This window comes from Lissotriton vulgaris, unplaced genomic scaffold, assembly GCF_964263255.1.
Source record: "Lissotriton vulgaris unplaced genomic scaffold, aLisVul1.2 SCAFFOLD_595, whole genome shotgun sequence".
Classification (NCBI taxonomy): Eukaryota; Metazoa; Chordata; class Amphibia; order Caudata; family Salamandridae; genus Lissotriton; species Lissotriton vulgaris.
In genome coordinates this window covers 934,052-957,839 of record NW_028241900.1, presented here as the reverse complement: position 1 = coordinate 957,839, position 23,788 = coordinate 934,052, and the positions used below count along the sequence as shown (strand labels likewise).

Sequence of the window (23,788 nt, the reverse complement as noted above, 5' to 3'; positions counted from 1 at the left end):
GCAACATAAGAAACACATGTTGCATTTTCTCTCAAATGCTTATTCCCTTTGTGCAAATCGGAATGCCAAGGTGAATAACTGGGCCACAGATTCTGGCTAATTATCTTTCCCTTGAATGCAAGTAGCAATAAAAACGGCCTAATGCAGGACTAAAGCATTCCATGCAAGCCTCTAACATCATAACATAACTGAGCTGCTGGTAGCAAGCTAAGCAATACCTTCCCAAAATGAGAAGTACATGTGCTAATCCGCTCAATCAGCGCTCGATCAGGCTCGATCAGGCGAGATATAGAAAAGGTGGAAAGGGTCCAAATGGCTGTCCCTTCCTTTTTAGGGTGGGTCCTTCTGACTATCATAGGATTGCTTGTAAGAGTGGCCAGGGTCAGAGAAAAAACTTTCAACCCTTCTTAGTGTTCTATCCAGAAGCAGGCATTTTCTGGGCCTTTAATTTCAGGCTTTTCCCAGCAGTCTCTGTTCTGCCTATGTAAATTAACAAAAGCAGTGCTTATTCATCACTTACTCTAATGTCCTTACTGTCCAAAAAGCTCTGCCTAAGTATGCTTTTTTTCTTTTTCAGTGAAATTCTAAATGTTTTTTCTGCCCAGTCTATGGCAGTAGAATGCTGCTTATGATGCCACATTTTGTTGAATCACCAAGGTACAACTACAGAGGAATATATGAGTCTGAACGACATGGAACTCTTAGCTAACACATCACAATGTGTGATGCTTGCCAACCAAGCACTAGATTCTGGAGCGCTGATGATCAGAACATTCTGCTCCTGAAGGAAAGGAAAGACAGCTTGATGGAAAATAAAGTCTCAGTTTATAGTAACGCTCTCTCTCTCCCAATCTATCTATCTATCTATCTATCTATCTATCTATCTATCTATCTATCTATCTATCTATCTATCTATCTATCTATCTATCTATCTATCTATCTATCTATCTATCTATCTATCTATCTATCTATCTATCTATCTATCTATCTATCTATCTATCTATCTATCTATCTATCTATCTATCTATCTATCTATCTATCTTTATATATGGATACCTGCGTACACATACATATAGATATGCCATGCATTCCTTTAGATTTGTTCCAACCTCTTACCATTTATTTGAGAATCCCTACTTTTCAAGTGACTGCAAATGAAGTCATTTCCGGCACTTTTTGGCCGGTGCAAGGTAACAAAAACACATGACAACTTTTAATAAAAATCATTGGTCTCTTTGTTAACGCGCACTGTCAAACATGGGGCTTTCACACGTCAGGTAAACATGATAACCAATACACAACAGAAGCAGATGTAGATTGCTTATCAATGCCGGGATAGAACAGTTGTGAATTGAGTAGAAGAAGGGCCCCTGAATTGATACTTATTATATACAGCCTGTAAGATAATGAAAAATGCAGGCTAGGAAAGGAGATGCAAATATCAATGTATTAGAAAAATACATAAAGAGGAGTGATTTGCTTTTATTCATTCAAGGCTAGAAAAAATCAACATACTATTGCAAGCATTCATACACCACCAAATAGAAATAAACAATTCTGACATTAAACGTAAAGGTGACGATGCATTTGTATCATCACCTTGAGAAGGGTCACCGAGGAATTGAGCCCAGGGCTTCTGCACTTAAACACCAGAAACACTCCACTAAACTAAGATGCCTGTTGGTGCCAACAATTCCCAAAGTTAATGCGTGTTCTAGGTGAGCAATGAACAGAATGCAGGGCTCTTTTCAAAGCGAGGTCTGTGAATCAACAGATACATCCACATGCCAATTACTTTAGTGTTTTTAAGAGAATTCACTTTCTTGGAACGAGTCTGCATGAAACCATCTTCAGGGCCTGGACAATTTCATGGCAAAACGGCACCTCTCAACATTGCAGCCAAGACAATATAACAACTGTTTCTGCCCGGTTTCGAACCGGGGACCTTTCGCGTGTGAGGCGAATGTGATAACCACTACACTACAGAAACAGATGTCTACAGTTGATTCTTCTGTGATGAAACTTCTCAAAACAGGCTATTCCAAGGGCCTCTGGTTTTAGATTTCTTTCATGCAACCTTCCCAGACAGCCCTAGCTGAACGCTTGTATATGCCATGCAAGTTCAGCATTTTTGCAAAATGCTTAAAGAGAAATGTTTCCTATTTGCTCAGGCAGGGCAAGGTTAAAAGCATGAGACTCTAGCAAATATTCATCCACTACTGCAAAGAGAAAATTGATATTGGCTTTGAAATGCATACTGCAATACTACTTTAAAAAAGCACCAATGAAAGGGCTCGTCCGGGATTTGAACCCGGGACCTCTCGCACCCAAAGCGAGAATCATACCCCTAGACCAACGAGCCTTCGAAAGGCCCGCACCTCTGAAAAGCTAATACCAGCTCTAAGCACGCAATGAAGATCATGCTGGGGACTTTTTCATGCTTGGTCTGTGAATATACATGAAATTCAGTGTCAACTTACCCTTTCTCAAATGATATCACTATCATTTATAAGTGTCCCCTTTTATTTTGTCCCAGCATTGGACACGTCTTACAGAAAGTCAGCACTTATTTATCTATTTCTGCATTGGCTAGACCCTAAAGAGAAAGAATAAAAAGCTGTTCATAGCAACATAAGAAACACATGTTGCATTTTCTCTCAAATGCTTATTCCCTTTGTGCAAATCGGAATGCCAAGGTGAATACCTGGGCCACAGATTCTGGCTAATTATCTTTCCCTTGAATGCAAGTAGCAATAAAAACGGCCTAATGCAGGACTAAAGCATTCCATGCAAGCCTCTAACATCATAACATAACTGAGCTGCTGGTAGCAAGCTAAGCAATACCTTCCCAAAATGAGAAGTACATGTGCTAATCCGCTCAATCAGCGCTCGATCAGGCTCGATCAGGCGAGATATAGAAAAGGTGGAAAGGGTCCAAATGGCTGTCCCTTCCTTTTTAGGGTGGGTCCTTCTGACTATCATAGGATTGCTTGTAAGAGTGGCCAGGGTCAGAGAAAAAACTTTCAACCCTTCTTAGTGTTCTATCCAGAAGCAGGCATTTTCTGGGCCTTTAATTTCAGGCTTTTCCCAGCAGTCTCTGTTCTGCCTATGTAAATTAACAAAAGCAGTGCTTATTCATCACTTACTCTAATGTCCTTACTGTCCAGAAAGCTCTGCCTAAGTATGCTTTTTTTCTTTTTCAGTGAAATTCTAAATGTTTTTTCCGCCCAGTCTATGGCAGTAGAATGCTGCTTATGATGCCACATTTTGTTGAATCACCAAGGTACAACTACAGAGGAATATATGAGTCTGAACGACATGGAACTCTTAGCTAACACATCACAATGTGTGATGCTTGCCAACCAAGCACTAGATTCTGGAGCGCTGATGATCAGAACATTCTGCTCCTGAAGGAAAGGAAAGACAGCTTGATGGAAAATAAAGTCTCAGTTTATAGTAACGCTCTCTCTCTCCCAATATCTATCTATCTATCTATCTATCTATCTATCTATCTATCTATCTATCTATCTATCTATCTATCTATCTATCTATCTATCTATCTATCTATCTATCTATCTATCTATCTATCTATCTATCTATCTATCTATCTATCTATCTATCTATCTATCTATCTATCTATCTATCTATCTATATATGGATACCTGCGTACACATACATATAGATATGCCATGCATTCCTTTAGATTTGTTCCAACCTCTTACCATTTATTTGAGAATCCCTACTTTTCAAGTGACTGCAAATGAAGTCATTTCCGGCACTTTTTGGCCGGTGCAAGGTAACAAAAACACATGACAACTTTTAATAAAAATCATTGGTCTCTTTGTTAACGCGCACTGTCAAACATGGGGCTTTCACACGTCAGGTAAACATGATAACCAATACACAACAGAAGCAGATGTAGATTGCTTATCAATGCCGGGATAGAACAGTTGTGAATTGAGTAGAAGAAGGGCCCCTGAATTGATACTTATTATATACAGCCTGTAAGATAATGAAAAATGCAGGCTAGGAAAGGAGATGCAAATATCAATGTATTAGAAAAATACATAAAGAGGAGTGATTTGCTTTTATTCATTCAAGGCTAGAAAAAATCAACATACTATTGCAAGCATTCATACACCACCAAATAGAAATAAACAATTCTGACATTAAACGTAAAGGTGACGATGCATTTGTATCATCACCTTGAGAAGGGTCACCGAGGAATTGAGCCCAGGGCTTCTGCACTTAAACACCAGAAACACTCCACTAAACTAAGATGCCTGTTGGTGCCAACAATTCCCAAAGTTAATGCGTGTTCTAGGTGAGCAATGAACAGAATGCAGGGCTCTTTTCAAAGCGAGGTCTGTGAATCAACAGATACATCCACATGCCAATTACTTTAGTGTTTTTAAGAGAATTCACTTTCTTGGAACGAGTCTGCATGAAACCATCTTCAGGGCCTGGACAATTTCATGGCAAAACGGCACCTCTCAACATTGCAGCCAAGACAATATAACAACTGTTTCTGCCCGGTTTCGAACCGGGGACCTTTCGCGTGTGAGGCGAACGTGATAACCACTACACTACAGAAACAGATGTCTACAGTTGATTCTTCTTCTGTGATGAAACTTCTCAAAACAGGCTATTCCAAGGGCCTCTGGTTTTAGATTTCTTTCATGCAACCTTCCCAGACAGCCCTAGCTGAACGCTTGTATATGCCATGCAAGTTCAGCATTTTTGCAAAATGCTTAAAGAGAAATGTTTCCTATTTGCTCAGGCAGGGCAAGGTTAATAGCATGAGACTCTAGCAAATATTCATCCACTACTGCAAAGAGAAAATTGATATTGGCTTTGAAATGCATACTGCAATACTACTTTAAAAAAGCACCAATGAAAGGGCTCGTCCGGGATTTGAACCCGGGACCTCTCGCACCCAAAGCGAGAATCATACCCCTAGACCAACGAGCCTTCGAAAGGCCCGCACCTCTGAAAAGCTAATACCAGCTCTAAGCACGCAATGAAGATCATGCTGGGGACTTTTTCATGCTTGGTCTGTGAATATACATGAAATTCAGTGTCAACTTACCCTTTCTCAAATGATATCACTATCATTTATAAGTGTCCCCTTTTATTTTGTCCCAGCATTGGACACGTCTTACAGAAAGTCAGCACTTATTTATCTATTTCTGCATTGGCTAGACCCTAAAGAGAAAGGATAAAAAGCTGTTCATAGCAACATAAGAAACACATGTTGCATTTTCTCTCAAATGCTTATTCCCTTTGTGCAAATCGGAATGCCAAGATGAATAACTGGGCCACAGATTCTGGCTAATTATCTTTCAATTGAATGCAAGTAGCAATAAAAACGGCCTAATGCAGGACTAAAGCATTCCTTGCAAGCCTCTAACATCATAACATAACTGAGCTGCTGGTAGCAAGCTAAGCAATACCTTCCCAAAATGAGAAGTACATGTGCTAATCCGCTCAATCAGCGCTCGATCAGGCTCGATCAGGCGAGATATAGAAAAGGTGGAAAGGGTCCAAATGGCTGTCCCTTCCTTTTTAGTGTGGGTCCTTCTGACTATCATAGGATTGCTTGTAAGAGTGGCCAGGGTCAGAGAAAAAACTTTCAACCCTTCTTAGTGTTCTATCCAGAAGCAGGCATTTTCTGGGCCTTTAATTTCAGGCTTTTCCCAGCAGTCTCTGTTCTGCCTATGTAAATTAACAAAAGCAGTGCTTATTCATCACTTACTCTAATGTCCTTACTGTCCAGAAAGCTCTGCCTAAGTATGCTTTTTTTCTTTTTCAGTGAAATTCTAAATGTTTTTTCCGCCCAGTCTATGGCAGTAGAATGCTGCTTATGATGCCACATTTTGTTGAATCCCCAAGGTACAACTACAGAGGAATATATGAGTCTGAACGACATGGAACTCTTAGCTAACACATCACAATGTGTGATGCTTGCCAACCAAGCACTAGATTCTGGAGCGCTGATGATCAGAACATTCTGCTCCTGAAGGAAAGGAAAGACAGCTTGATGGAAAATAAAGTCTCAGTTTATAGTAACGCTCTCTCTCTCCCAATATCTATCTATCTATCTATCTATCTATCTATCTATCTATCTATCTATCTATCTATCTATCTATCTATCTATCTATCTATCTATCTATCTATCTATCTATCTATCTATCTATCTATCTATCTATCTATCTATCTATCTATCTATCTATCTATCTATCTATCTTTATATATGGATACCTGCGTACACATACATATAGATATGCCATGCATTCCTTTAGATTTGTTCCAACCTCTTACCATTTATTTGAGAATCCCTACTTTTCAAGTGACTGCAAATGAAGTCATTTCCGGCACTTTTTGGCCGGTGCAAGGTAACAAAAACACATGACAACTTTTAATAAAAATCATTGGTCTCTTTGTTAACGCGCACTGTCAAACATGGGGCTTTCACACGTCAGGTAAACATGATAACCAATACACAACAGAAGCAGATGTAGATTGCTTATCAATGCCGGGATAGAACAGTTGTGAATTGAGTAGAAGAAGGGCCCCTGAATTGATACTTATTATATACAGCCTGTAAGATAATGAAAAATGCAGGCTAGGAAAGGAGATGCAAATATCAATGTATTAGAAAAATACATAAAGAGGAGTGATTTGCTTTTATTCATTCAAGGCTAGAAAAAATCAACATACTATTGCAAGCATTCATACACCACCAAATAGAAATAAACAATTCTGACATTAAACTTAAAGGTGACGATGCATTTGTATCATCACCTTGAGAAGGGTCACCGAGGAATTGAGCCCAGGGCTTCTGCACTTAAACACCAGAAACACTCCACTAAACTAAGATGCCTGTTGGTGCCAACAATTCCCAAAGTTAATGCGTGTTCTAGGTGAGCAATGAACAGAATGCAGGGCTCTTTTCAAAGCGAGGTCTGTGAATCAACAGATACATCCACATGCCAATTACTTTAGTGTTTTTAAGAGAATTCACTTTCTTGGAACGAGTCTGCATGAAACCATCTTCAGGGCCTGGACAATTTCATGGCAAAACGGCACCTCTCAACATTGCAGCCAAGACAATATAACAACTGTTTCTGCCCGGTTTCGAACCGGGGACCTTTCGCGTGTGAGGCGAACGTGATAACCACTACACTACAGAAACAGATGTCTACAGTTGATTCTTCTGTGATGAAACTTCTCAAAACAGGCTATTCCAAGGGCCTCTGGTTTTAGATTTCTTTCATGCAACCTTCCCAGACAGCCCTAGCTGAACGCTTGTATATGCCATGCAAGTTCAGCATTTTTGCAAAATGCTTAAAGAGAAATGTTTCCTATTTGCTCAGGCAGGGCAAGGTTAAAAGCATGAGACTCTAGCAAATATTCATCCACTACTGCAAAGAGAAAATTGATATTGGCTTTGAAATGCATACTGCAATACTACTTTAAAAAAGCACCTATGAAAGGGCTCGTCCGGGATTTGAACCCGGGACCTCTCGCACCCAAAGCGAGAATCATACCCCTAGACCAACGAGCCTTCGAAAGGCCCGCACCTCTGAAAAGCTGATACCAGCTCTAAGCACGCAATGAAGATCATGCTGGGGACTTTTTCATGCTTGGTCTGTGAATATACATGAAATTCAGTGTCAACTTACCCTTTCTCAAATGATATCACTATCATTTATAAGTGTCCCCTTTTATTTTGTCCCAGCATTGGACACGTCTTACAGAAAGTCAGCACTTATTTATCTATTTCTGCATTGGCTAGACCCTAAAGAGAAAGGATAAAAAGCTGTTCATAGCAACATAAGAAACACATGTTGCATTTTCTCTCAAATGCTTATTCCCTTTGTGCAAATCGGAATGCCAAGATGAATAACTGGGCCACAGATTCTGGCTAATTATCTTTCCCTTGAATGCAAGTAGCAATAAAAACGGCCTAATGCAGGACTAAAGCATTCCTTGCAAGCCTCTAACATCATAACATAACTGAGCTGCTGGTAGCAAGCTAAGCAATACCTTCCCAAAATGAGAAGTACATGTGCTAATCCGCTCAATCAGCGCTCGATCAGGCTCGATCAGGCGAGATATAGAAAAGGTGGAAAGGGTCCAAATGGCTGTCCCTTCCTTTTTAGTGTGGGTCCTTCTGACTATCATAGGATTGCTTGTAAGAGTGGCCAGGGTCAGAGAAAAAACTTTCAACCCTTCTTAGTGTTCTATCCAGAAGCAGGCATTTTCTGGGCCTTTAATTTCAGGCTTTTCCCAGCAGTCTCTGTTCTGCCTATGTAAATTAACAAAAGCAGTGCTTATTCATCACTTACTCTAATGTCCTTACTGTCCAGAAAGCTCTGCCTAAGTATGCTTTTTTTCTTTTTCAGTGAAATTCTAAATGTTTTTTCCGCCCAGTCTATGGCAGTAGAATGCTGCTTATGATGCCACATTTTGTTGAATCACCAAGGTACAACTACAGAGGAATATATGAGTCTGAACGACATGGAACTCTTAGCTAACACATCACAATGTGTGATGCTTGCCAACCAAGCACTAGATTCTGGAGCGCTGATGATCAGAACATTCTGCTCCTGAAGGAAAGGAAAGACAGCTTGATGGAAAATAAAGTCTCAGTTTATAGTAACGCTCTCTCTCTCCCAATATCTATCTATCTATCTATCTATCTATCTATCTATCTATCTATCTATCTATCTATCTATCTATCTATCTATCTATCTATCTATCTATCTATCTATCTATCTATCTATCTATCTATCTATCTATCTATCTATCTATCTATCTATCTATCTATCTATCTTTATATATGGATACCTGCGTACACATACATATAGATATGCCATGCATTCCTTTAGATTTGTTCCAACCTCTTACCATTTATTTGAGAATCCCTACTTTTCAAGTGACTGCAAATGAAGTCATTTCCGGCACTTTTTGGCCGGTGCAAGGTAACAAAAACACATGACAACTTTTAATAAAAATCATTGGTCTCTTTGTTAACGCGCACTGTCAAACATGGGGCTTTCACACGTCAGGTAAACATGATAACCAATACACAACAGAAGCAGATGTAGATTGCTTATCAATGCCGGGATAGAACAGTTGTGAATTGAGTAGAAGAAGGGCCCCTGAATTGATACTTATTATATACAGCCTGTAAGATAATGAAAAATGCAGGCTAGGAAAGGAGATGCAAATATCAATGTATTAGAAAAATACATAAAGAGGAGTGATTTGCTTTTATTCATTCAAGGCTAGAAAAAATCAACATACTATTGCAAGCATTCATACACCACCAAATAGAAATAAACAATTCTGACATTAAACGTAAAGGTGACGATGCATTTGTATCATCACCTTGAGAAGGGTCACCGAGGAATTGAGCCCAGGGCTTCTGCACTTAAACACCAGAAACACTCCACTAAACTAAGATGCCTGTTGGTGCCAACAATTCCCAAAGTTAATGCGTGTTCTAGGTGAGCAATGAACAGAATGCAGGGCTCTTTTCAAAGCGAGGTCTGTGAATCAACAGATACATCCACATGCCAATTACTTTAGTGTTTTTAAGAGAATTCACTTTCTTGGAACGAGTCTGCATGAAACCATCTTCAGGGCCTGGACAATTTCATGGCAAAACGGCACCTCTCAACATTGCAGCCAAGACAATATAACAACTGTTTCTGCCCGGTTTCGAACCGGGGACCTTTCGCGTGTGAGGCGAACGTGATAACCACTACACTACAGAAACAGATGTCTACAGTTGATTCTTCTGTGATGAAACTTCTCAAAACAGGCTATTCCAAGGGCCTCTGGTTTTAGATTTCTTTCATGCAACCTTCCCAGACAGCCCTAGCTGAACGCTTGTATATGCCATGCAAGTTCAGCATTTTTGCAAAATGCTTAAAGAGAAATGTTTCCTATTTGCTCAGGCAGGGCAAGGTTAAAAGCATGAGACTCTAGCAAATATTCATCCACTACTGCAAAGAGAAAATTGATATTGGCTTTGAAATGCATTCTGCAATACTACTTTAAAAAAGCACCAATGAAAGGGCTCGTCCGGGATTTGAACCCGGGACCTCTCGCACCCAAAGCGAGAATCATACCCCTAGACCAACGAGGTTTCGAAAGGCCCGCACCTCTGAAAAGCTAATACCAGCTCTAAGCACGCAATGAAGATCATGCTGGGGACTTTTTCATGCTTGGTCTGTGAATATACATGAAATTCAGTGTCAACTTACCCTTTCTCAAATGATATCACTATCATTTATAAGTGTCCCCTTTTATTTTGTCCCAGCATTGGACACGTCTTACAGAAAGTCAGCACTTATTTATCTATTTCTGCATTGGCTAGACCCTAAAGAGAAAGGATAAAAAGCTGTTCATAGCAACATAAGAAACACATGTTGCATTTTCTCTCAAATGCTTATTCCCTTTGTGCAAATCGGAATGCCAAGATGAATAACTGGGCCACAGATTCTGGCTAATTATCTTTCCCTTGAATGCAAGTAGCAATAAAAACGGCCTAATGCAGGACTAAAGCATTCCTTGCAAGCCTCTAACATCATAACATAACTGAGCTGCTGGTAGCAAGCTAAGCAATACCTTCCCAAAATGAGAAGTACATGTGCTAATCCGCTCAATCAGCGCTCGATCAGGCTCGATCAGGCGAGATATAGAAAAGGTGGAAAGGGTCCAAATGGCTGTCCCTTCCTTTTTAGTGTGGGTCCTTCTGACTATCATAGGATTGCTTGTAAGAGTGGCCAGGGTCAGAGAAAAAACTTTCAACCCTTCTTAGTGTTCTATCCAGAAGCAGGCATTTTCTGGGCCTTTAATTTCAGGCTTTTCCCAGCAGTCTCTGTTCTGCCTATGTAAATTAACAAAAGCAGTGCTTATTCATCACTTACTCTAATGTCCTTACTGTCCAGAAAGCTCTGCCTAAGTATGCTTTTTTTCTTTTTCAGTGAAATTCTAAATGTTTTTTCCGCCCAGTCTATGGCAGTAGAATGCTGCTTATGATGCCACATTTTGTTGAATCACCAAGGTACAACTACAGAGGAATATATGAGTCTGAACGACATGGAACTCTTAGCTAACACATCACAATGTGTGATGCTTGCCAACCAAGCACTAGATTCTGGAGCGCTGATGATCAGAACATTCTGCTCCTGAAGGAAAGGAAAGACAGCTTGATGGAAAATAAAGTCTCAGTTTATAGTAACGCTCTCTCTCTCCCAATATCTATCTATCTATCTATCTATCTATCTATCTATCTATCTATCTATCTATCTATCTATCTATCTATCTATCTATCTATCTATCTATCTATCTATCTATCTATCTATCTATCTATCTATCTATCTATCTATCTATCTATCTATCTATCTATCTATATATGGATACCTGCGTACACATACATATAGATATGCCATGCATTCCTTTAGATTTGTTCCAACCTCTTACCATTTATTTGAGAATCCCTACTTTTCAAGTGACTGCAAATGAAGTCATTTCCGGCACTTTTTGGCCGGTGCAAGGTAACAAAAACACATGACAACTTTTAATAAAAATCATTGGTCTCTTTGTTAACGCGCACTGTCAAACATGGGGCTTTCACACGTCAGGTAAACATGATAACCAATACACAACAGAAGCAGATGTAGATTGCTTATCAATGCCGGGATAGAACAGTTGTGAATTGAGTAGAAGAAGGGCCCCTGAATTGATACTTATTATATACAGCCTGTAAGATAATGAAAAATGCAGGCTAGGAAAGGAGATGCAAATATCAATGTATTAGAAAAATACATAAAGAGGAGTGATTTGCTTTTATTCATTCAAGGCTAGAAAAAATCAACATACTATTGCAAGCATTCATACACCACCAAATAGAAATAAACAATTCTGACATTAAACGTAAAGGTGACGATGCATTTGTATCATCACCTTGAGAAGGGTCACCGAGGAATTGAGCCCAGGGCTTCTGCACTTAAACACCAGAAACACTCCACTAAACTAAGATGCCTGTTGGTGCCAACAATTCCCAAAGTTAATGCGTGTTCTAGGTGAGCAATGAACAGAATGCAGGGCTCTTTTCAAAGCGAGGTCTGTGAATCAACAGATACATCCACATGCCAATTACTTTAGTGTTTTTAAGAGAATTCACTTTCTTGGAACGAGTCTGCATGAAACCATCTTCAGGGCCTGGACAATTTCATGGCAAAACGGCACCTCTCAACATTGCAGCCAAGACAATATAACAACTGTTTCTGCCCGGTTTCGAACCGGGGACCTTTCGCGTGTGAGGCAAACGTGATAACCACTACACTACAGAAACAGATGTCTACAGTTGATTCTTCTGTGATGAAACTTCTCAAAACAGGCTATTCCAAGGGCCTCTGGTTTTAGATTTCTTTCATGCAACCTTCCCAGACAGCCCTAGCTGAACGCTTGTATATGCCATGCAAGTTCAGCATTTTTGCAAAATGCTTAAAGAGAAATGTTTCCTATTTGCTCAGGCAGGGCAAGGTTAATAGCATGAGACTCTAGCAAATATTCATCCACTACTGCAAAGAGAAAATTGATATTGGCTTTGAAATGCATACTGCAATACTACTTTAAAAAAGCACCAATGAAAGGGCTCGTCCGGGATTTGAACCCGGGACCTCTCGCACCCAAAGCGAGAATCATACCCCTAGACCAACGAGCCTTCGAAAGGCCCGCACCTCTGAAAAGCTAATACCAGCTCTAAGCACGCAATGAAGATCATGCTGGGGACTTTTTCATGCTTGGTCTGTGAATATACATGAAATTCAGTGTCAACTTACCCTTTCTCAAATGATATCACTATCATTTATAAGTGTCCCCTTTTATTTTGTCCCAGCATTGGACACGTCTTACAGAAAGTCAGCACTTATTTATCTATTTCTGCATTGGCTAGACCCTAAAGAGAAAGGATAAAAAGCTGTTCATAGCAACATAAGAAACACATGTTGCATTTTCTCTCAAATGCTTATTCCCTTTGTGCAAATCGGAATGCCAAGATGAATAACTGGGCCACAGATTCTGGCTAATTATCTTTCAATTGAATGCAAGTAGCAATAAAAACGGCCTAATGCAGGACTAAAGCATTCCTTGCAAGCCTCTAACATCATAACATAACTGAGCTGCTGGTAGCAAGCTAAGCAATACCTTCCCAAAATGAGAAGTACATGTGCTAATCCGCTCAATCAGCGCTCGATCAGGCTCGATCAGGCGAGATATAGAAAAGGTGGAAAGGGTCCAAATGGCTGTCCCTTCCTTTTTAGTGTGGGTCCTTCTGACTATCATAGGATTGCTTGTAAGAGTGGCCAGGGTCAGAGAAAAAACTTTCAACCCTTCTTAGTGTTCTATCCAGAAGCAGGCATTTTCTGGGCCTTTAATTTCAGGCTTTTCCCAGCAGTCTCTGTTCTGCCTATGTAAATTAACAAAAGCAGTGCTTATTCATCACTTACTCTAATGTCCTTACTGTCCAGAAAGCTCTGCCTAAGTATGCTTTTTTTCTTTTTCAGTGAAATTCTAAATGTTTTTTCCGCCCAGTCTATGGCAGTAGAATGCTGCTTATGATGCCACATTTTGTTGAATCACCAAGGTACAACTACAGAGGAATATATGAGTCTGAACGACATGGAACTCTTAGCTAACACATCACAATGTGTGATGCTTGCCAACCAAGCACTAGATTCTGGAGCGCTGATGATCAGAACATTCTGCTCCTGAAGGAAAGGAAAGACAGCTTGATGGAAAATAAAGTCTCAGTTTATAGTAACGCTCTCTCTCTCCCAATATCTATCTATCTATCTATCTATCTATCTATCTATCTATCTATCTATCTATCTATCTATCTATCTATCTATCTATCTATCTATCTATCTATCTATCTATCTATCTATCTATCTATCTATCTATCTATCTATCTATCTATCTATCTATCTATCTATCTATCTATCTATCTATCTATCTTTATATATGGATACCTGCGTACACATACATATAGATATGCCATGCATTCCTTTAGATTTGTTCCAACCTCTTACCATTTATTTGAGAATCCCTACTTTTCAAGTGACTGCAAATGAAGTCATTTCCGGCACTTTTTGGCCGGTGCAAGGTAACAAAAACACATGACAACTTTTAATAAAAATCATTGGTCTCTTTGTTAACGCGCACTGTCAAACATGGGGCTTTCACACGTCAGGTAAACATGATAACCAATACACAACAGAAGCAGATGTAGATTGCTTATCAATGCCGGGATAGAACAGTTGTGAATTGAGTAGAAGAAGGGCCCCTGAATTGATACTTATTATATACAGCCTGTAAGATAATGAAAAATGCAGGCTAGGAAAGGAGATGCAAATATCAATGTATTAGAAAAATACATAAAGAGGAGTGATTTGCTTTTATTCATTCAAGGCTAGAAAAAATCAACATACTATTGCAAGCATTCATACACCACCAAATAGAAATAAACAATTCTGACATTAAACTTAAAGGTGACGATGCATTTGTATCATCACCTTGAGAAGGGTCACCGAGGAATTGAGCCCAGGGCTTCTGCACTTAAACACCAGAAACACTCCACTAAACTAAGATGCCTGTTGGTGCCAACAATTCCCAAAGTTAATGCGTGTTCTAGGTGAGCAATGAACAGAATGCAGGGCTCTTTTCAAAGCGAGGTCTGTGAATCAACAGATACATCCACATGCCAATTACTTTAGTGTTTTTAAGAGAATTCACTTTCTTGGAACGAGTCTGCATGAAACCATCTTCAGGGCCTGGACAATTTCATGGCAAAACGGCACCTCTCAACATTGCAGCCAAGACAATATAACAACTGTTTCTGCCCGGTTTCGAACCGGGGACCTTTCGCGTGTGAGGCGAACGTGATAACCACTACACTACAGAAACAGATGTCTACAGTTGATTCTTCTGTGATGAAACTTCTCAAAACAGGCTATTCCAAGGGCCTCTGGTTTTAGATTTCTTTCATGCAACCTTCCCAGACAGCCCTAGCTGAACGCTTGTATATGCCATGCAAGTTCAGCATTTTTGCAAAATGCTTAAAGAGAAATGTTTCCTATTTGCTCAGGCAGGGCAAGGTTAAAAGCATGAGACTCTAGCAAATATTCATCCACTACTGCAAAGAGAAAATTGATATTGGCTTTGAAATGCATACTGCAATACTACTTTAAAAAAGCACCTATGAAAGGGCTCGTCCGGGATTTGAACCCGGGACCTCTCGCACCCAAAGCGAGAATCATACCCCTAGACCAACGAGCCTTCGAAAGGCCCGCACCTCTGAAAAGCTGATACCAGCTCTAAGCACGCAATGAAGATCATGCTGGGGACTTTTTCATGCTTGGTCTGTGAATATACATGAAATTCAGTGTCAACTTACCCTTTCTCAAATGATATCACTATCATTTATAAGTGTCCCCTTTTATTTTGTCCCAGCATTGGACACGTCTTACAGAAAGTCAGCACTTATTTATCTATTTCTGCATTGGCTAGACCCTAAAGAGAAAGGATAAAAAGCTGTTCATAGCAACATAAGAAACACATGTTGCATTTTCTCTCAAATGCTTATTCCCTTTGTGCAAATCGGAATGCCAAGATGAATAACTGGGCCACAGATTCTGGCTAATTATCTTTCCCTTGAATGCAAGTAGCAATAAAAACGGCCTAATGCAGGACTAAAGCATTCCTTGCAAGCCTCTAACATCATAACATAACTGAGCTGCTGGTAGCAAGCTAAGCAATACCTTCCCAAAATGAGAAGTACATGTGCTAATCCGCTCAATCAGCGCTCGATCAGGCTCGATCAGGCGAGATATAGAAAAGGTGGAAAGGGTCCAAATGGCTGTCCCTTCCTTTTTAGTGTGGGTCCTTCTGACTATCATAGGATTGCTTGTAAGAGTGGCCAGGGTCAGAGAAAAAACTTTCAACCCTTCTTAGTGTTCTATCCAGAAGCAGGCATTTTCTGGGCCTTTAATTTCAGGCTTTTCCCAGCAGTCTCTGTTCTGCCTATGTAAATTAACAAAAGCAGTGCTTATTCATCACTTACTCTAATGTCCTTACTGTCCAGAAAGCTCTGCCTAAGTATGCTTTTTTTCTTTTTCAGTGAAATTCTAAATGTTTTTTCCGCCCAGTCTATGGCAGTAGAATGCTGCTTATGATGCCACATTTTGTTGAATCACCAAGGTACAACTACAGAGGAATATATGAGTCTGAACGACATGGAACTCTTAGCTAACACATCACAATGTGTGATGCTTGCCAACCAAGCACTAGATTCTGGAGCGCTGATGATCAGAACATTCTGCTCCTGAAGGAAAGGAAAGACAGCTTGATGGAAAATAAAGTCTCAGTTTATAGTAACGCTCTCTCTCTCCCAATATCTATCTATCTATCTATCTATCTATCTATCTATCTATCTATCTATCTATCTATCTATCTATCTATCTATCTATCTATCTATCTATCTATCTATCTATCTATCTATCTATCTATCTATCTATCTATCTATCTATCTTTATATATGGATACCTGCGTACACATACATATAGATATGCCATGCATTCCTTTAGATTTGTTCCAACCTCTTACCATTTATTTGAGAATCCCTACTTTTCAAGTGACTGCAAATGAAGTCATTTCCGGCACTTTTTGGCCGGTGCAAGGTAACAAAAACACATGACAACTTTTAATAAAAATCATTGGTCTCTTTGTTAACGCGCACTGTCAAACATGGGGCTTTCACACGTCAGGTAAACATGATAACCAATACACAACAGAAGCAGATGTAGATTGCTTATCAATGCCGGGATAGAACAGTTGTGAATTGAGTAGAAGAAGGGCCCCTGAATTGATACTTATTATATACAGCCTGTAAGATAATGAAAAATGCAGGCTAGGAAAGGAGATGCAAATATCAATGTATTAGAAAAATACATAAAGAGGAGTGATTTGCTTTTATTCATTCAAGGCTAGAAAAAATCAACATACTATTGCAAGCATTCATACACCACCAAATAGAAATAAACAATTCTGACATTAAACGTAAAGGTGACGATGCATTTGTATCATCACCTTGAGAAGGGTCACCGAGGAATTGAGCCCAGGGCTTCTGCACTTAAACACCAGAAACACTCCACTAAACTAAGATGCCTGTTGGTGCCAACAATTCCCAAAGTTAATGCGTGTTCTAGGTGAGCAATGAACAGAATGCAGGGCTCTTTTCAAAGCGAGGTCTGTGAATCAACAGATACATCCACATGCCAATTACTTTAGTGTTTTTAAGAGAATTCACTTTCTTGGAACGAGTCTGCATGAAACCATCTTCAGGGCCTGGACAATTTCATGGCAAAACGGCACCTCTCAACATTGCAGCCAAGACAATATAACAACTGTTTCTGCCCGGTTTCGAACCGGGGACCTTTCGCGTGTGAGGCGAACGTGATAACCACTACACTACAGAAACAGATGTCTACAGTTGATTCTTCTGTGATGAAACTTCTCAAAACAGGCTATTCCAAGGGCCTCTGGTTTTAGATTTCTTTCATGCAACCTTCCCAGACAGCCCTAGCTGAACGCTTGTATATGCCATGCAAGTTCAGCATTTTTGCAAAATGCTTAAAGAGAAATGTTTCCTATTTGCTCAGGCAGGGCAAGGTTAAAAGCATGAGACTCTAGCAAATATTCATCCACTACTGCAAAGAGAAAATTGATATTGGCTTTGAAATGCATTCTGCAATACTACTTTAAAAAAGCACCAATGAAAGGGCTCGTCCGGGATTTGAACCCGGGACCTCTCGCACCCAAAGCGAGAATCATACCCCTAGACCAACGAGGTTTCGAAAGGCCCGCACCTCTGAAAAGCTAATACCAGCTCTAAGCACGCAATGAAGATCATGCTGGGGACTTTTTCATGCTTGGTCTGTGAATATACATGAAATTCAGTGTCAACTTACCCTTTCTCAAATGATATCACTATCATTTATAAGTGTCCCCTTTTATTTTGTCCCAGCATTGGACACGTCTTACAGAAAGTCAGCACTTATTTATCTATTTCTGCATTGGCTAGACCCTAAAGAGAAAGGATAAAAAGCTGTTCATAGCAACATAAGAAACACATGTTGCATTTTCTCTCAAATGCTTATTCCCTTTGTGCAAATCGGAATGCCAAGATGAATAACTGGGCCACAGATTCTGGCTAATTATCTTTCCCTTGAATGCAAGTAGCAATAAAAACGGCCTAATGCAGGACTAAAGCATTCCTTGCAAGCCTCTAACATCATAACATAACTGAGCTGCTGGTAGCAAGCTAAGCAATACCTTCCCAAAATGAGAAGTACATGTGCTAATCCGCTCAATCAGCGCTCGATCAGGCTCGATCAGGCGAGATATAGAAAAGGTGGAAAGGGTCCAAATGGCTGTCCCTTCCTTTTTAGTGTGGGTCCTTCTGACTATCATAGGATTGCTTGTAAGAGTGGCCAGGGTCAGAGAAAAAACTTTCAACCCTTCTTAGTGTTCTATCCAGAAGCAGGCATTTTCTGGGCCTTTAATTTCAGGCTTTTCCCAGCAGTCTCTGTTCTGCCTATGTAAATTAACAAAAGCAGTGCTTATTCATCACTTACTCTAATGTCCTTACTGTCCAGAAAGCTCTGCCTAAGTATGCTTTTTTTCTTTTTCAGTGAAATTCTAAATGTTTTTTCCGCCCAGTCTATGGCAGTAGAATGCTGCTTATGATGCCACATTTTGTTGAATCACCAAGGTACAACTACAGAGGAATATATGAGTCTGAACGACATGGAACTCTTAGCTAACACATCACAATGTGTGATGCTTGCCAACCAAGCACTAGATTCTGGAGCGCTGATGATCAGAACATTCTGCTCCTGAAGGAAAGGAAAGACAGCTTGATGGAAAATAAAGTCTCAGTTTATAGTAACGCTCTCTCTCTCCCAATATCTATCTATCTATCTATCTATCTATCTATCTATCTATCTATCCCTATCTATCTATCTATCTATCTATCTATCTATCTATCTATCTATCTATCTATCTATCTATCTATCTATCTATCTATCTTTATACATGGATACCTGCGTACACATACATATAGATATGCCATGAATTCCTTTAGATTTGTTCCAACCTATTACCATTTATTTGAGAATCCCTACTTTTCAAGTGACTGCAAATGAAGTCATTTCCGGCACTTTTTGGCCGGTGCAAGGTAACAAAAACACATGACAACTTTTAATAAAAATCATTGGTCTCTTTGTTAACGCGCACTGTCAAACATGGGGCTTTCACACGTCAGGTAAACATGATAACCAATACACAACAGAAGCAGATGTAGATTGCTTATCAATGCCGGGATAGAACAGTTGTGAATTGAGTAGAAGAAGGGCCCCTGAATTGATACTTATTATATACAGCCTGTAAGATAATGAAAAATGCAGGCTAGGAAAGGAGATGCAAATATCAATGTATTAGAAAAATACATAAAGAGGAGTGATTTGCTTTTATTCATTCAAGGCTAGAAAAAATCAACATACTATTGCAAGCATTCATACACCACCAAATAGAAATAAACAATTCTGACATTAAACTTAAAGGTGACGATGCATTTGTATCATCACCTTGAGAAGGGTCACCGAGGAATTGAGCCCAGGGCTTCTGCACTTAAACACCAGAAACACTCCACTAAACTAAGATGCCTGTTGGTGCCAACAATTCCCAAAGTTAATGCGTGTTCTAGGTGAGCAATGAACAGAATGCAGGGCTCTTTTCAAAGCGAGGTCTGTGAATCAACAGATACATCCACATGCCAATTACTTTAGTGTTTTTAAGAGAATTCACTTTCTTGGAACGAGTCTGCATGAAACCATCTTCAGGGCCTGGACAATTTCATGGCAAAACGGCACCTCTCAACATTGCAGCCAAGACAATATAACAACTGTTTCTGCCCGGTTTCGAACCGGGGACCTTTCGCGTGTGAGGCGAACGTGATAACCACTACACTACAGAAACAGATGTCTACAGTTGATTCTTCTGTGATGAAACTTCTCAAAACAGGCTATTCCAAGGGCCTCTGGTTTTAGATTTCTTTCATGCAACCTTCCCAGACAGCCCTAGCTGAACGCTTGTATATGCCATGCAAGTTCAGCATTTTTGCAAAATGCTTAAAGAGAAATGTTTCCTATTTGCTCAGGCAGGGCAAGGTTAAAAGCATGAGACTCTAGCAAATATTCATCCACTACTGCAAAGAGAAAATTGATATTGGCTTTGAAATGCATACTGCAATACTACTTTAAAAAAGCACCTATGAAAGGGCTCGTCCGGGATTTGAACCCGGGACCTCTCGCACCCAAAGCGAGAATCATACCCCTAGACCAACGAGCCTTCGAAAGGCCCGCACCTCTGAAAAGCTGATACCAGCTCTAAGCACGCAATGAAGATCATGCTGGGGACTTTTTCATGCTTGGTCTGTGAATATACATGAAATTCAGTGTCAACTTACCCTTTCTCAAATGATATCACTATCATTTATAAGTGTCCCCTTTTATTTTGTCCCAGCATTGGACACGTCTTACAGAAAGTCAGCACTTATTTATCTATTTCTGCATTGGCTAGACCCTAAAGAGAAAGGATAAAAAGCTGTTCATAGCAACATAAGAAACACATGTTGCATTTTCTCTCAAATGCTTATTCCCTTTGTGCAAATCGGAATGCCAAGATGAATAACTGGGCCACAGATTCTGGCTAATTATCTTTCCCTTGAATGCAAGTAGCAATAAAAACGGCCTAATGCAGGACTAAAGCATTCCTTGCAAGCCTCTAACATCATAACATAACTGAGCTGCTGGTAGCAAGCTAAGCAATACCTTCCCAAAATGAGAAGTACATGTGCTAATCCGCTCAATCAGCGCTCGATCAGGCTCGATCAGGCGAGATATAGAAAAGGTGGAAAGGGTCCAAATGGCTGTCCCTTCCTTTTTAGTGTGGGTCCTTCTGACTATCATAGGATTGCTTGTAAGAGTGGCCAGGGTCAGAGAAAAAACTTTCAACCCTTCTTAGTGTTCTATCCAGAAGCAGGCATTTTCTGGGCCTTTAATTTCAGGCTTTTCCCAGCAGTCTCTGTTCTGCCTATGTAAATTAACAAAAGCAGTGCTTATTCATCACTTACTCTAATGTCCTTACTGTACAGAAAGCTCTGCCTAAGTATGCTTTTTTTCTTTTTCAGTGAAATTCTAAATGTTTTTTCCGCCCAGTCTATGGCAGTAGAATGCTGCTTATGATGCCACATTTTGTTGAATCACCAAGGTACAACTACAGAGGAATATATGAGTCTGAACGACATGGAACTCTTAGCTAACACATCACAATGTGTGATGCTTGCCAACCAAGCACTAGATTCTGGAGCGCTGATGATCAGAACATTCTGCTCCTGAAGGAAAGGAAAGACAGCTTGATGGAAAATAAAGTCTCAGTTTATAGTAACGCTCTCTCTCTCCCAATATCTATCTATCTATCTATCTATCTATCTATCTATCTATCTATCTATCTATCTATCTATCTATCTATCTATCTATCTATCTATCTATCTATCTATCTATCTATCTATCTATCTATCTATCTATCTATCTATCTATCTATCTATCTATCTATCTATCTATCTATCTATCTTTATATATGGATACCTGCGTACACATACATATAGATATGCCATGCATTCCTTTAGATTTGTTCCAACCTCTTACCATTTATTTGAGAATCCCTACTTTTCAAGTGACTGCAAATGAAGTCATTTCCGGCACTTTTTGGCCGGTGCAAGGTAACAAAAACACATGACAACTTTTAATAAAAATCATTGGTCTCTTTGTTAACGCGCACTGTCAAACATGGGGCTTTCACACGTCAGGTAAACATGATAACCAATACACAACAGAAGCAGATGTAGATTGCTTATCAATGCCGGGATAGAACAGTTGTGAATTGAGTAGAAGAAGGGCCCCTGAATTGATACTTATTATATACAGCCTGTAAGATAATGAAAAATGCAGGCTAGGAAAGGAGATGCAAATATCAATGTATTAGAAAAATACATAAAGAGGAGTGATTTGCTTTTATTCATTCAAGGCTAGAAAAAATCAACATACTATTGCAAGCATTCATACACCACCAAATAGAAATAAACAATTCTGACATTAAACGTAAAGGTGACGATGCATTTGTATCATCACCTTGAGAAGGGTCACCGAGGAATTGAGCCCAGGGCTTCTGCACTTAAACACCAGAAACACTCCACTAAACTAAGATGCCTGTTGGTGCCAACAATTCCCAAAGTTAATGCGTGTTCTAGGTGAGCAATGAACAGAATGCAGGGCTCTTTTCAAAGCGAGGTCTGTGAATCAACAGATACATCCACATGCCAATTACTTTAGTGTTTTTAAGAGAATTCACTTTCTTGGAACGAGTCTGCATGAAACCATCTTCAGGGCCTGGACAATTTCATGGCAAAACGGCACCTCTCAACATTGCAGCCAAGACAATATAACAACTGTTTCTGCCCGGTTTCGAACCGGGGACCTTTCGCGTGTGAGGCGAACGTGATAACCACTACACTACAGAAACAGATGTCTACAGTTGATTCTTCTGTGATGAAACTTCTCAAAACAGGCTATTCCAAGGGCCTCTGGTTTTAGATTTCTTTCATGCAACCTTCCCAGACAGCCCTAGCTGAACGCTTGTATATGCCATGCAAGTTCAGCATTTTTGCAAAATGCTTAAAGAGAAATGTTTCCTATTTGCTCAGGCAGGGCAAGGTTAAAAGCATGAGACTCTAGCAAATATTCATCCACTACTGCAAAGAGAAAATTGATATTGGCTTTGAAATGCATTCTGCAATACTACTTTAAAAAAGCACCAATGAAAGGGCTCGTCCGGGATTTGAACCCGGGACCTCTCGCACCCAAAGCGAGAATCATACCCCTAGACCAACGAGCCTTCGAAAGGCCCGCACCTCTGAAAAGCTAATACCAGCTCTAAGCACGCAATGAAGATCATGCTGGGGACTTTTTCATGCTTGGTCTGTGAATATACATGAAATTCAGTGTCAACTTACCCTTTCTCAAATGTTTATAAGTGTCCCCTTTTATTTTGTCCCAGCATTGGACACGTCTTACAGAAAGTCAGCACTTATTTATCTATTTCTGCATTGGCTAGACCCTAAAGAGAAAGGATAAAAAGCTGTTCATAGCAACATAAGAAACACATGTTGCATTTTCTCTCAAATGCTTATTCCCTTTGTGCAAATCGGAATGCCAAGATGAATAACTGGGCCACAGATTCTGGCTAATTATCTTTCCCTTGAATGCAAGTAGCAATAAAAACGGCCTAATGCAGGACTAAAGCATTCCTTGCAAGCCTCTAACATCATAACATAACTGAGCTGCTGGTAGCAAGCTAAGCAATACCTTCCCAAAATGAGAAGTACATGTGCTAATCCGCTCAATCAGCGCTCGATCAGGCTCGATCAGGCGAGATATAGAAAAGGTGGAAAGGGTCCAAATGGCTGTCCCTTCCTTTTTAGTGTGGGTCCTTCTGACTATCATAGGATTGCTTGTAAGAGTGGCCAGGGTCAGAGAAAAAACTTTCAACCCTTCTTAGTGTTCTATCCAGAAGCAGGCATTTTCTGGGCCTT

The 23,788-nt window shown here is 39.9% G+C and overlaps 16 non-coding genes across 16 annotated transcripts; all 16 read right to left on the bottom strand.

Annotated features, from left to right (window-relative positions):
- Positions 1–1,917: 1,917 nt before the first annotated feature.
- On the bottom strand, positions 1,918–1,990 carry TRNAV-CAC (transfer RNA valine (anticodon CAC)). The gene has a single exon. It is a non-coding gene; the product is annotated as a tRNA-Val (tRNA).
- Positions 1,991–2,290: 300 nt separating this feature from the next.
- On the bottom strand, positions 2,291–2,362 carry TRNAP-UGG (transfer RNA proline (anticodon UGG)). The gene has a single exon. It is a non-coding gene; the product is annotated as a tRNA-Pro (tRNA).
- A 2,161-nt stretch (positions 2,363–4,523) lies between these two features.
- TRNAV-CAC (transfer RNA valine (anticodon CAC)) lies at positions 4,524–4,596 on the bottom strand. Its single transcript has one exon. It is a non-coding gene; the product is annotated as a tRNA-Val (tRNA).
- A 303-nt stretch (positions 4,597–4,899) lies between these two features.
- Positions 4,900–4,971, bottom strand: TRNAP-UGG (transfer RNA proline (anticodon UGG)). The gene has a single exon. It is a non-coding gene; the product is annotated as a tRNA-Pro (tRNA).
- A 2,151-nt stretch (positions 4,972–7,122) lies between these two features.
- TRNAV-CAC (transfer RNA valine (anticodon CAC)) lies at positions 7,123–7,195 on the bottom strand. The gene has a single exon. It is a non-coding gene; the product is annotated as a tRNA-Val (tRNA).
- Positions 7,196–7,495: 300 nt separating this feature from the next.
- Positions 7,496–7,567, bottom strand: TRNAP-UGG (transfer RNA proline (anticodon UGG)). The gene has a single exon. It is a non-coding gene; the product is annotated as a tRNA-Pro (tRNA).
- Positions 7,568–9,714: 2,147 nt separating this feature from the next.
- TRNAV-CAC (transfer RNA valine (anticodon CAC)) lies at positions 9,715–9,787 on the bottom strand. Its single transcript has one exon. It is a non-coding gene; the product is annotated as a tRNA-Val (tRNA).
- A 2,513-nt stretch (positions 9,788–12,300) lies between these two features.
- Positions 12,301–12,373, bottom strand: TRNAV-CAC (transfer RNA valine (anticodon CAC)). The gene has a single exon. It is a non-coding gene; the product is annotated as a tRNA-Val (tRNA).
- Positions 12,374–12,673: 300 nt separating this feature from the next.
- On the bottom strand, positions 12,674–12,745 carry TRNAP-UGG (transfer RNA proline (anticodon UGG)). The gene has a single exon. It is a non-coding gene; the product is annotated as a tRNA-Pro (tRNA).
- Positions 12,746–14,912: 2,167 nt separating this feature from the next.
- TRNAV-CAC (transfer RNA valine (anticodon CAC)) lies at positions 14,913–14,985 on the bottom strand. The gene has a single exon. It is a non-coding gene; the product is annotated as a tRNA-Val (tRNA).
- A 300-nt stretch (positions 14,986–15,285) lies between these two features.
- TRNAP-UGG (transfer RNA proline (anticodon UGG)) lies at positions 15,286–15,357 on the bottom strand. The gene has a single exon. It is a non-coding gene; the product is annotated as a tRNA-Pro (tRNA).
- A 2,127-nt stretch (positions 15,358–17,484) lies between these two features.
- Positions 17,485–17,557, bottom strand: TRNAV-CAC (transfer RNA valine (anticodon CAC)). The gene has a single exon. It is a non-coding gene; the product is annotated as a tRNA-Val (tRNA).
- Positions 17,558–20,042: 2,485 nt separating this feature from the next.
- Positions 20,043–20,115, bottom strand: TRNAV-CAC (transfer RNA valine (anticodon CAC)). The gene has a single exon. It is a non-coding gene; the product is annotated as a tRNA-Val (tRNA).
- A 300-nt stretch (positions 20,116–20,415) lies between these two features.
- TRNAP-UGG (transfer RNA proline (anticodon UGG)) lies at positions 20,416–20,487 on the bottom strand. Its single transcript has one exon. It is a non-coding gene; the product is annotated as a tRNA-Pro (tRNA).
- A 2,159-nt stretch (positions 20,488–22,646) lies between these two features.
- Positions 22,647–22,719, bottom strand: TRNAV-CAC (transfer RNA valine (anticodon CAC)). Its single transcript has one exon. It is a non-coding gene; the product is annotated as a tRNA-Val (tRNA).
- Positions 22,720–23,019: 300 nt separating this feature from the next.
- On the bottom strand, positions 23,020–23,091 carry TRNAP-UGG (transfer RNA proline (anticodon UGG)). Its single transcript has one exon. It is a non-coding gene; the product is annotated as a tRNA-Pro (tRNA).
- Between the last annotated feature and the right edge of the window lie 697 nt (positions 23,092–23,788).